At 32.3% G+C, this 13,784-nt stretch overlaps 1 protein-coding gene across 2 annotated transcripts in view; it reads left to right on the top strand.

The window, feature by feature from the left end:
* The first annotated feature begins 1,762 nt into the window (after positions 1-1,762).
* Positions 1,763-13,784, top strand: part of LOC6576835 — a 209,536-nt gene continuing 197,514 nt past the window's right edge. For both annotated transcript variants that reach the window (XM_032728532.2, XM_002002784.4), the window contains exon 1: positions 1,763-2,126. The gene's annotated coding sequence lies outside the window, so the exon portion shown is untranslated. The remainder of the gene's footprint in view (positions 2,127-13,784) is intronic.

Below are 13,784 nucleotides of genomic sequence, written 5' to 3'. Positions count from 1 at the left end.
AAATTTAGTTTTCTTGGCTAACTAAGTCAGATGTAAGTTTACAACCAAGAATTATGAATTTAAAAGCTCAACTAATATGAAATTTCGCATATATTTTGCGAGTTTACTTGCATTAAATTAATAGTTGGAGAAATTTGTCAATCGAAAATAACAAATTAATTACAATTAATTGTAATATACATCATATATATTTGTATATACATATATACTACCCATGTGTACATATGTAATATATATATATATGTCCCTCGAAATCCCTTCAATATCAACTTAAGCATATTGACCCTAATAATTTGCTTCGTTTCCTTCGTAGACGTCATCATCATTGATTAGTTGTTATGTGTGCGTATGTGTGTATGTCTGTATGTGTGTTTGTGTGTGCGTCTATAGAAAATCTAAGATGAAAGCAAACATAAGAGCACAATATCTTCATTATCATTATGCACGCATGGTAATCAGACGATGTTCTTATATCCATAAGTAGAGCAGTTGAAGCGGCAAATGCATATACGAATTCACATGCGAATGTCAACGCAGCAAATTTGTGATACGTTAGAGGGTATGGTGAATTTATCGGTAAATATGTAACACTTCTAATATAAATCATATTGTCAATAATCATAAGTATATATCTAAATGTTTATTTACGTTTAGACATTCTTAGCAAATTCTTTGGGAACTAAACATATTTAATGAATTTAATGAAACTTAAACATAAATGGCTAAAATTTTATGATATTATCCATATGAATTTTAAATATATATAGATAAAAATTATATAGATAGCTAGAGAAATATCTTTTAATAATATTAGTTCTTTGGAATATCATATTGAGCTACTATTGTCTTTAAATTCATTTCCCAGGGCATTTGTTAACTATCATTAATTGCCAACCTGCATACTTTTCTGCTTTGTGTTTATAATCGTATTTGTACTTGTGTTTCCTCCATAAAAGATTGAGAGCGCATAGAAAAAAAAGTAAAATACATAAATATATAAAGGGAGACAAGTCGACAAATTTGATTGGTTCACTGATTTCCAGTTGGGCATTTATTGATACACCAATAAATATATTGATTTAATTTGTTGCCTCAATTGTGGTATACCTTTAGGGTTCGTAATGCGATCAGCGCGCTGGCATGGGCGGCTGCCATTTAACATGGAGTTAAAGGCGAGCGACCACAGTCACAGTGCAGTCGAATAGTATGCAAACAGTTTGCCCACAAATGAGCTCCATTTTATTACAAGTCAAAGCCAAAAAACCAAAATGTTGCACGATGAAGAAAAAGCACAAAACAAAACAGCAACAAAAGAAGAATTGTATCAAAGAGTAATCCACAAAACCGGCCTGGCATATGCGGCATTGACAATGTGAAGAGGCTACACACGCATACGCACACACATACCCTCACCCTCTCACATTTGCTCAGCAAACAAAACTGTGGAGTGACCCAGTGAACGACTAAGGAAGCAACCGGCATGTCGCACATGTGGAACTCATTCACAGCGCTGTATCTGCACGATGTGCTAAAGAGAGAGAGAGAGAGAGAGCGCGAGCGCGAGAGCATTTCGCACAGCATCCACATGTTGCCGAAGCTTACAGCTGACTGCTGAAACGAAGCTACAATCGGCTAGATATTGCCGAGCTTCGGCTGCATAACAGCCCTGTCTATGGTCGGCTTTTAATACTGTTGCGCCTGGCTCAGCATAACGGCAACAGCAGCACAAGCAGCACCAGCCGCAGCACAGCATCAGTTGTGCTGTCCTTTCAGTTGTCTCGTGTCTGTCAACGCGTTCGGTTAACGAAAGTTACGTGCGATTCCCATTTGTCGCGCTGCTCTGCGCCAAAGCGCGCAAATTTAACGTCATTTTTCACGAGATTTTCATTTCCAATTAACAGGGTGTGTTGAGTGAGTGAGTGTGTGTGCTTCTGTGTGTTCGTTAGGCTATGCAGCCTCCAAATTAAAAAGGAAATAGAGAAAAGAATTACATATGCAAATAGTGCGGCTTTAAATTGTAACCGTTTTTGTTTTGCTTATCGCGCGCTGCTTTATAGCACTGACTGTGACCTAGCTCCGGGCCAAGACTCACGCATCGCACATACGCCCCGTGATACGTGCTGTAGGTAGGTGTTATTCCATTTTTTTGTATTTTCCTTTTTTTTTTTTTTTTTTTTGATTTTGCGGTTACTTTGGGAATCTCTTTCAATGAAGTTGCGCCTCGTTTGGCTAAATGGCGCAGCACAGATTTGTTATTTGTGATAAGTCAACCAATCATAGAGGCTGAAAAGAATTTGACACTCAGCTCAAGATAAATTCAATTCAATTTAGTTTTCAATTATAAATTCAACTTTGTATATATGCACAGACAACCTCTGAGAGGAATACGTCAGTGAGCTACACTAAGAAAATATTTGTTCTAAATATTCACTTGCTCAATAATGCGATTTGACTTTTTCCATCAATTTTTATTCGATTTCCGAAGTCAATTTAATTTGAGGACAATTGCTTTGATGCCATCTTTTATGTTAAATGGAGACAGAAAATTCTTTGAACTAAATTCGAAAGATTTTATGCGTTGCTTTATGCTGCATTCGCAATATAATATGAATTCGTTTTTCCATTCCATGACACTTGTAATTCCTGTTAAATAATGCATAAATTTATCATTGAAGCTGGCCATAATTACATAATTATCATTTATCATTTGTCATCGTGATTTAGCACCTTTGCCTTTGGCCTATTCAATAAGTGACCTTTCATTACTTGCTGTCCACGGGATACCTCTCGGTGTCTTAAGCCGGCCGAGACTTTATTGTTGTCCTTCTAGCTGCGACTTATATAAGTAATCGCACTCGTATAATATTTATTTAAGAGCTCGACTTATATATATCTTTTTTTTTTTTATATATTATACACAATGGAAGAGAAAAAGTGATAAATTGACGTAAATTCTTCGGTTTCGTGCTTTGTGTGAAAGGTGTCGTAGAAATTTAATATTAGATAAACAGAAAAGCCATTGAGTCATTCAGTAAACAGCAAAAGGGAGAAGCTACTTTCATAACGGTATTTATGAAAGTGTAATAGAGTCAATATGTAGCAAGTATACACATATAAATTCTATTATATTTTATAAATTCCTTAGGCAAACGAATTTCTCCCTTTTGATTCATATTTTAGTTACTGAAGTAACCCGTATGGCTTTAATAATCATTAAAACAACAAAGTTAAGTCGCAATTATTTGAATGGAAAAATTTTATTTAGTGTCAATCAATATTATATTAATTTGAGTATAGTGTTGTGGATAAAATTTATTTTTTTTATTGAATAAATAAATATATTGAATAAATTTCCGTATTTAATTTGTATTAATAATATTTTTATTTATACTTTTATATGTGCTGTTTATGTATCACACATATATTTTTATAATTATTTATGTATTACACATTATATATTTTTATAATTATTAATATCTTTTATAAATTATTTATTATTTAAAGCGTTTCATTATTATTATGACTGTCATTATTTTTCTTCTGAATGGATATAAAATAGAAAATAATGAAAAAAATCAAATTCAAAATAATAATAATAATTTATAATATTAACAAAAAGAAAATCAAAAATAAACAAATAAAATAGATAAATAAAATAGAAGGAAAAATAAAATAAAGAAATAAATACAAAAAGCTTAAGATAAATAAAAATTGAATTAAACTGAAATTGAAATAAATTTAAGGCTTTAAATATAAAATAGATAAAAAAATGCATTGCTATATTATTAATATGTTTGTATGCACTTTTTTTTATTGATTCTTTAATTTCTATTATTTAAATTATTTGAGTTTATTAAAATGTATTTTTTTTTTTAATGTATATTAAATACGCCTTATTATATTTTTTATTTTATTTTCTTAATGTTAGAAAAACATATAGTTGTTACTATTTGTTAGTTCTAATAAAATAAATATATTATATGAAAAAACTTAATCTTTTATATTTAAATATTTATAAATATTTTAAGCACTTTAATTAAAAGTACTCTATTACAAACAATTTATTTGCCTTATTTTCATTAGTAGATAATGGCATTTAAAATATAATTAAAATATATTTAGTATTATGGCGATAAATCGTTCGTTATAATTTGATTAGTTCCCACAACTAATTAAGCGTTTAACTAAGTTTTACACTTAACTGTAATTTGTTAGTTTTGCCCCACTTCATATTAATGCGTAATGCCAGTGCGACTTATTATCGTTGTTGTGGTGACTGTGAGGGCGTGGCAGTGCGCCTCTCGACCCAGCCATCGAGTGCTCAACAATCAGCTGCACTTCACATTAATCCAAGACTAATTAGAATTGTGTGCTTAAACAATTATCAGACAGCGGGTGAAGGTTGCGCTGTGTCTCTGCATCTGCCTCTGCCACTTTGTCTCTGCCTGTGCCTCTCAGCCTCTCTGCCTCTGCCTCTGCCTCTGTCTCTATATCTGCCTCTGTGCTCATTGCTTGGCAGCGGCTTTCAAAGAGTAAATGTAATTAAATACTCGCACAAGTATGCTGCTGCAACAGACTGCCACATGGGGCAGGAAAAGTATGTACGCGTGTGTGTGGGTGTGTGTGTGTTTGTATTATAGCAATAAAGTGGCAGCGAGAGATGGAGAAGGGGGAGGAGGAGGAGAAGCCAACTAACTACTTTTAGTTGCATGCCAAACAATTTGAATTTTTAATTAAAGACAACAGCAATCGGAAAGCGAGCATGAGCTATGCATGTATTAGGGGGGCGTGTCGGCATGTGCATCAATTAATTTAGTGCTGGAGGTGTATTGTTTGGTCAAATGCTGTTGAAGCTTGACCCCAAAAATTAGCCTCGGAAAACGCTTTGGCCCAAAAGGCCAAAAGAAGCCGCACAAAAGTCAAACAACTTTTGCTACCGCTCAAGGCATAACACCTACAGTTGGAGTGTGTCTGTGTGTGTATGAGCATGTGTGCTTGCATTTTGCATTAGCATAATTAAAGTTCAACAAACAGAAAGAGTGTGTATATGTGTGTGTGTGTGCGCTATTAACTGGGCTGACAAAGTCAACATGAGCGCAACTTGACCCACGGGCTAGGCGACCGCAAAGTATGCAACAAACTCTATTACAAATGGCACTAACAAACACACACACACACACGCACGCATAACATATGTGTTTGTGTGTGGTTGTGTGTGTGTATCCTTGAACTTTATTGTTTGCACATCAGCGGTTTGCCAAAGCTCAATGCGTGCTGCGTTTTGAGCACTTGGAGGCCTCCACTGTGCCGCCCCTGGTACACGCCCACTTTTATGTATTTCACAGTCACTCTGCGTGTGTGTGTGTGTGTGTGTGTGCGGCTGTATATGTGTATTTCTGTTATTGCTGGCTGTCAGGCGCAGCAACATATCGGTTTACCATTGAAAAATATATGCGCGCATTTTTCAGACAGTTTTCACAAAATTGTACAGAATGTTATTTTCTTTTTGTATACAAACATACGTACATATATAATTTTTTACCAATGCAAGAAAGGGTATAATAGTTGGGTGTACATACAAAAATTTGTATATATATATATATATATATGCATATATAAGTATTCTAGAACTATATTGAGAGCGCAGTTGATATAGTCTTCAGCTTGTTCGATTTAAACCCTCTCCCTCTGGCTTACTACTTTGCAAGCGGTATTGGCAAGTCAGGCATTGACAACTGAAGTACTTTTGTTTGATTTTTTTTGTTTATGTGTATGTGTATACATACGTATGTTCATATGCATTTTTTTCTGTGGCTTTTCTTGCAATATTTTTGCCGTTTGCTGCGTGAAAATAAGTCCTGCAGTTGCAGTTAATTCCATTAGAGTTCAAACTGATTTATTTTTTGTTTAATTCAATTTAACATACAGTCGTAAAAAAAAGAAACTACTTTTAAAAAAATATTTCTTAAAAAAATGAACTAAACATAAATATACTATAAATATAAATATATATAAATAAATAAATATAAATAAATAAATAAATAAATATATATATATAATTAAAGTTATATATATATATATAACTACTATAAAAATATATATAATATTTTATATTATTTATTTAAAATTAAAATAATTTTATGGCGGCTTTGTAAAAATAGCTTAGAGCCAAGGTAAACTTTACTTCGTTATACTCCAAAGCTTTTTGCGATGAATTGAAAACTTATCAGAAAATTCAAACTAATTGCAATGATCTGGAAAAAATTTGTCAAAAGGAAACTTGTCCCACATAATATTTTCTTTGAGAATAAAGTTTGCAATCCACAACATTTTTGATAAGCTGAAGCTCAACTACTTAATTGAAAATTTACACAAATTGCACTAAATTTGTGCAATAAATGAAAAATTGAGCAGCTATCATCATCTTAACTAATTTAAGGGAAAACGAATCGCATTTGCTGCAAACGATGATGAGTACACACACTTTCATCAAAAATCAAAGACAGCTGAAACATTTGGTTTGATTGCTCTCAATTGATTACGAGGCGAGCTGAATGAATGCTAAATCAAAAGCCAAATCCAATTGAATGCCAATTCGATGTGTAGCTCAATTACCCAAGGCATCTCGTTTCCACATAACATATAGTGCTCTATGAGTGTACGTATGTGTGTGTGAGGGGGAGTTTTAGTTGGTAAATTTTAAGTATTTGGTTTTGTTGTTGTTGTGGTCGTTGCAGGCTCGTTTGTAGCATGCTCCATAGGAGCAGTTAGACGTACGCTGGACTGTTTTATGCTCCGCACAGTTGCCAACCAAGCCAGCTTTTACACCTTAAAATATAAATGCTAGAGCTATAATAAAACTATAAATGATATGTGTGTGTGTGTGTGTTGCCTGTGTGTAGTTTATCCTCTTCTTCACTTGATTGTTGCTGCAGCTTCACAGCAGCTGTAAACACTTTTATTCCCCCCATAATCTGGTTAGAGATTTTTTTTATTATAATATTTATGTTGTATAATATACCCTGTTTTTATGGAATTCTTTTTAGTTCGTTCTGAGCTCTAAGCACAATTTGATTATAATCTTTGACAAGATTGTGACTCATTTGTTACTTTGACTTCAATTAATTAGATAGAGTGTGAAATTGAATTAGCAATAATCTTTACTTTTGTGAAAGACTTTGATCTATTGGACGCAGGTTATGTCTTATGATATGCTAATGTATAATCATCAAGGCAAATGTATAGACATCTTAAATCAATATGCTATCTATAGAAAATGCAATCTGTGCTGTACACAGTTGAGAGTCCTATAATTACCTCTACGGGACTGGTCCCTGATCCGCTTTCACTGAGGAGAGAGATTCCGTGTGAGAGACTCAGTGTAGCTCGAAGTATCAGATGATTGAGCTCAACATCTATCAGTGCTGTACTCAAATGAGGGATGTACATTGAGCTACGTAGAGCGACGACTTTTATTTAGAATTTAGAAACAAATTCTGATCTAATGGAAATATTTTTTTTTCTTTTTCAAATAAGTGTAGCATAATAGTCTCCCATGGAGTGTAATTATTTCATTGGGCTACCTCTTACTCTTCTTAATTAAACTCTTACTCTTTACAGTTGCTCCTACTTTTTCTCACTCTTACGCTTACTTATTCTCATTTACTGTTACTCTGACTAACCTTTATTCTCAAGCTTACGTGATGGACTTAATCTTGCTCTTGCTTTAACATTTCTAAGCCAGATCTTTCGGTTGGTCGAAAATTCCTTTTTAATAAATGCTTATATCAAATATATTACCGTAGAATCCCGATGATTCGAAATGGTAAGGAGATCAGTTTTTTGTTTTGTTTTGTTTTTTTTTTTTTTTCAATTTACACAAAAATTCAAATTATCGAGAACTATTGAGAACGATTTTCTTTTAAGGGGATCGAATTTTTTCTGATTTGTCGCGAAGATCGATTGGGCGGAGTACTAATTATCAAGACTCGACTGTATATATAATAATTATTTACCTTACAACCAAATAATTATAAGGTATCCAGAAAGGAAGATTTATTAAAATTATAATTTAAAAAAACATAGTTCTACTACTCAAATCTTATTGTAAACTTTAAAATTTGGAAATTATGTTTTTTATGGTTTGTTTTACTTTATTTTTTAAAATTTGTTTCCTTGATTTTTATTTTAAATTATATGAAATATTTTTACCGTCACCATGCAAAGGAGCTGCTCTGAATTACAGGGTATTCAAGCCCTTATGCAGAGCTTTACTAACGCAAACGTCTCCTACTAGAGGTGCTTAACCTGGTTTACTTGTCGAGCTACAGGCACGACGCTCGCAAGGCGCTGCATCAATACACATAAATATACACATACATATACATATACACATATATATTTATGTATTTTTTATTTTTTGTTTATTTTGGCCACGGAGCATTGGCTTTCATTCTGTTGTTTATTTGTGGGCAAAGTTTTGTTTGCTTGCTGAAAAGTTCAAATTGTTAGAATTGTCTCGGTTTCGCGAACAAAGCAACAACTCCCAACTGTAACTGAAACTGTACAACAGTTTACTCGATCCACGTCTCTCTCTATCTCACTCTCTCTCTCTCTCTATCTCTATCTATTTGGTTATCCGACTGACCCGCAGGATGCTGGGTACACTGCCTAAGCAAAACTATGGAATCGCAAATGCATAAACAGCCAAAACGCGTGGCTTATTAAAACTCGTTTAGTTTGGGTCAAAAGTTATGGGGCCGAAAAATGTAACACGAAATTAAGTGAAAAGCGTGCGGGCACAAGATATATACGAAATATGTGTATGTAAAAAAAAAAGCAACATAAAATAGGGGAATATATGTATGTATATAAAAAAAATAACACAGCAGCAGTAGCGAAAATTGTGCGAAACAATTTATATGAAAAGCAAACAAAGCCGAGGCGCCAGCTGCTGTTTAAGCAAACACAAAGTTAAGGCTTTGGGTACAACAAACATGCAAATGTATTTGTGTGCCTGTGTGTGTGTCTGTATGACTTTTTGTGGTGTCCACAGTGAGTCGGATACTTCATAATTACAGTTGCTTGTATTTAAATTTCACCACGTAGCCGAAACAGAAATTGTGTGTTTTGGCGGCGTCGGCAAACGGAGCGTATACGCAACGTTTCATACATTGCCAGCATACACATGGCGTATGCTTAATGTGAATAGTAGACCAACTTTTGCGCTATATATATATATATGTATTGTTTGCAGTTTGCGTTTGCCAAGCATGAGAACTGTGCAACGTGTGTTGTCTGCAATTGCTCAGTTTGACTTTTTCGTGAGTGGGAGGGAAATCCAGTGGGAAATTCAGTCAGGCAACAGAACGATTACAGAGCCAAGGAAATTGCCTGGAGCTGTTTGTTGTTTCCAATTCTCCAAGAACTTAGCACTAAGCAACGCAGGAAATAATAATACATAAAATTATGTCAAATTCATGCGAAAAATGCATTTAAATATACAATACATATGTACGTAAGGCTATGGTATTACAAAAATTTCGATTTATACGACAGATTTATGCTTGTATTGAATTTGATCCCAAAATTCAAAGTGAATATTAAATTAGAAATCAACAACAAATATGGCACGCAACATATGTTTTTAGATTTAATATAAATATAATAATATTCATATATATCTGCTGTTTCCTAGCAAATGTGTAATACATTTCATGTCTCTTTTGTAAAATTTTATTTATATATATTTGTTGAATTTTACATGCTAAAAACACAAATTATTATTTTTTGTTTAATGGCAATTATTAATTTAATTTTCATATTTCAATTTTTTTTTTAAATTAACATTTTTTATTTAATTTTTATATTAGATTATTGCATTAATTTTCTTAAATTTGTATTTATTTATATCTCATATCTAGTATTTTAATTATTAATTCCCTTTTTTTTAAATTTATATTTAAATTTGTTATATTGATCTCATATAATTGATATATATATATTGCTTAAAATATTTCCAAATTTATTATTTATTTTTAATTTATTTAATATTATATTTACATTTATAAATTCTGTATATTTGTTACTCAGGCATTTTTAAATTAAACTCTGAAAAATTATTTAATTCCAAAAAATCTTTTTATGGCCAAGTTTATCGAGGACTCGTATAAAATTTGAAATTTTTATAATAATGTATAATTTGTATATTAGATTATTATATTATTAAAGTTTTCTTTTCATTTATTTATTTTTTTAATTTTGATGTTTATTGTTATTTTATTTATATTATATTAACAACTATTCAAATTAATATTGTAATATTGCAAAAAATATCGAAGATACTTTAAACTTTTAAAAATATATTAATTTCTTTATATTACTATTATATTTTTTAATGTTAAACAAGAGACCAATTCAATTTCAATCAATTAAAAGTGAAGCCTTCACAATTTCAATAGGAGCTCTGCTCTGCTCTTCTGAATTTCTCGTTTATCTTTAAATTGACAGCAAACGAAATTTAGCCAAATGGCAATTGACCCTTGTCAGGAATCATGTTTCGCAATTTGTTAGAGCGCCTGCTCGAGCTGCCCATCAATAAGACTGGGCTCAATAATAAGTATTGACAAACATTTCTTCCAACCGTTCGTCGAGAGCCTTAAAACTGAAGAATCAGCGCCTCAGCTCTTGGTTAGACTTAAAGTTAGTTTTTTTTTCCCCTTTCCATTTGTTTGTTTGTCTTTTTTTTGGCAACAGGAAAATTAATTATTAACTCGGGTGTCGCAGCGAGAAATTAAAGCCAAGTGAGTTTCCAGGCAGCGAAATGGCCAAGCAGAAAACTTTTTCGGTTTCCATTTAGTTTTTCTTTGCCACAATTTATTTTTATTTTTTATTTTATTTTTATTTTTTTGTGGCATTGCGCTGTCCTTGTTGTTGTTGTTACTGGAGCATTTGAAATGCTTTACGTTTTTATTTGTCATTCATTGCTGCAAAGTTTTGCCATTTTATTTTCGAAGTTGTTGTTCTACAGGCAACTGCTGTTACTCTGGCCTCGCTGCGGACTTTGCACTGTAGACGTTATCTTTCAGAGCCTTTGTCTTGTTTTCTTTTTGGCCACACTAGCCGAGAATAAGCCCCCGTTCGAGGGGGAGGGGGCAAGAGCAGTTAGTTTGGCAACGCGTAAGTAAGTTGAAGCGCGGCATACAGAATGGCAGGACAAAAAGACGAAGAGAAATCAGCTTTGAGCAAAATGAGGCAATAAAGATTTATCTCGCTAAAGGACACCGTCAAAAAAAAAAAAAAAAAAAAAATGGTATATATGTATATATAGTCTGTATATATATATACATATAAACGAAAGCCAATGCAGCAGATTTGTCAAGGATTTGCAACTGACAATTTATGTTAGCCGTTGGCTTACAGACAACAATGGGATACATTGATTTTCAAAGAAATATGCTCAGTGTACGTCTATGTGTGTGTGTGTGAATGTATTTGTCTGTGTGTGTGGTAAAACTCAAATTTTGTAATCTATGCCACATGATGCACAGTATGCATAAATTTTAATTAAATCGTCAGCTTGGCATACAACATTTGTTTAGTTATCGTCTACAGAGAGAGAAAAAAAAAAACAATTGAAATTTATTTTTATCTTCTTTTCTCATATTTAATTTTGGCAAAATTAGAAATTTCGCACAAAATTTATCAGAGGACACGCACTGTGCATGCAATTTTTCTCTTCAATGCTTGATATTCTGCCTCTTCACAATTAATTTCTAGCCAGAAATATGAATAAATGCATTTAGCATTCGGGCCTTGACATCTTTTGGTTACAGCTGAGAGAAAGAGAGAGTCAGACTGAGAGTGAGAGGGAGAGAGAGAGTCAGGCTGAATGCGGCGTTTTTATCGAAACAAAACAGATTTTGCTTTTTACTATTTGCTTTAAATATTATTTCGCATTTGCAAACAATTTCGTTTGCCAGCTGATGCAAAAAGTTTTCAGCCCAAATAGTCGTGCAATACAGTGTAGGGTATTATCATGTGGGGTATATTAGCTGTCTGATATATTAGCATTAGCAAATATATATTTATTATATATATTATTGATATATATAATAATAATTTGTATTTATTACAATAGATTTGTATATATTTTAACACTTTGCTTAAAGTGTTATTTATTTATCTATCTATATTATAATTTAACCTTTAGTATTTTTAATATATTTAGTGTTGTATATAACTTTTAGAATGATATAAATTGTATATTATTAGCTATAATAATTATATATGAACATTACATATTTTTTTAATTTATAATTTTATTTTATTAAATTTATTGATTATTTAAGTGATATCATATATAGATATGAACGATAATAATTGTATATAAGCGTTAAATATTTCATAATATTATAAACATAAAATATTTTTATTTTTTAGTTTATTTTTTTTGTAAATTAAATATTTTAAATATATAATCAATGCATATAAACTGAGTGAAACATTTGAGCTGAAGCTATTGACAGTTTTCTATGGAACTTTATGCATAAGCAGTGAAATATAGTTAATATAAATTTAAAATGTTACTCTATATCCTCTACGTAATAAGAATTGACATTTTATGCATAATTGTGTATGTAAATTTATTTAAAAAAAAAAACTATACAGAATATAGAAAGAGCAAAGAATTCTATTTGGGCATGCCCTGACATATAACAAAATAAGCTCTGACTGAATCAATATTTTTTTTGCATGGGTCAGGGTATATCCTAGTCGAGCCCGCTGCCTCATTTGATTCTTTTTATTTTTCGAAAGCAACTGTCAAAAGGTGTTGGAAGTTACTTATTATGACTAGTTCTTGAGGTGTCTACAATTTTATTTGCACTTTCAATTACGCACTTAATTTTATTTTAAAATGTTAAGTTCCTGCTCGACAGTTGCACAAGTTGCTCTTCTTCTTCTGCAGTCCCGTCTTCAGGCTTGGCTTCGGCTTCTGCGTCTGCTTCTGTTTTAGTTTTGGGCTAAAGTTTCACAAATATGATGTAGGTTGCTTGCCTATGGCAGACTGGTTATGACAGCGCCGAATAAAAGTTTAGAGCCGGCGTAACTTTAAGGCAATTGCCGTACTACTCGTTGTAAAGTTGACGCCTTACCAACTTTGCTTTTGGCCAAGTTGCACAGACATAGACATGCCGTTGCGTGGCACTGCCTTGCGCAATTTGCCGTCACAACAATTTCTATTTCAATTAGAGCCCTGCCGCCGTTGGCTACAGTGACTCCAATCAAAAGCTAAATGGAAAATGTGTCACAATATGGCAAAAGCCGAGCCGCTGCTGCAGTATGTATTTCACGCGGATTGTGTGGGAAGCTCTGAAATTATTTAATTTGAAACGTCGGCTCTGCCTGAAAAGACTAACAAATGCCACAAAATAATATGTGTTGAATGGAGTCTATATATAGTATTATACAAATCAAAGATTTTAATAAGATTTTGGAAATGTAATTCCAAGGTAAACAATCAATCTAAAAGCCGTATACTAATAATGTCATCCATACTTTTTTGTCCGTTATTCATCCTACGTTTACTTTATAATATTAATTTGATCGAAACACTTCGTTTCACGACTTTTAGCTTTATTAATCTTAAATACAATTTTAAATTTTCTATTATATATAATATTTTCTTTCAGTGAAAGGTCAATAAAATTTTTTTATAAGACTTTTGAGCCCCAGACTATTTATTTTATATATAATTAATTTAATTTTATATGATTTGTTTGTTA

Source organism: Drosophila mojavensis, unplaced genomic scaffold, assembly GCF_018153725.1.
Source record: "Drosophila mojavensis isolate 15081-1352.22 unplaced genomic scaffold, ASM1815372v1 contig_36, whole genome shotgun sequence".
Classification (NCBI taxonomy): domain Eukaryota; kingdom Metazoa; phylum Arthropoda; class Insecta; order Diptera; family Drosophilidae; genus Drosophila; species Drosophila mojavensis.
Note: the sequence above shows the minus strand (reverse complement) of the source record. Positions and strands in the feature narration are given on the sequence as shown.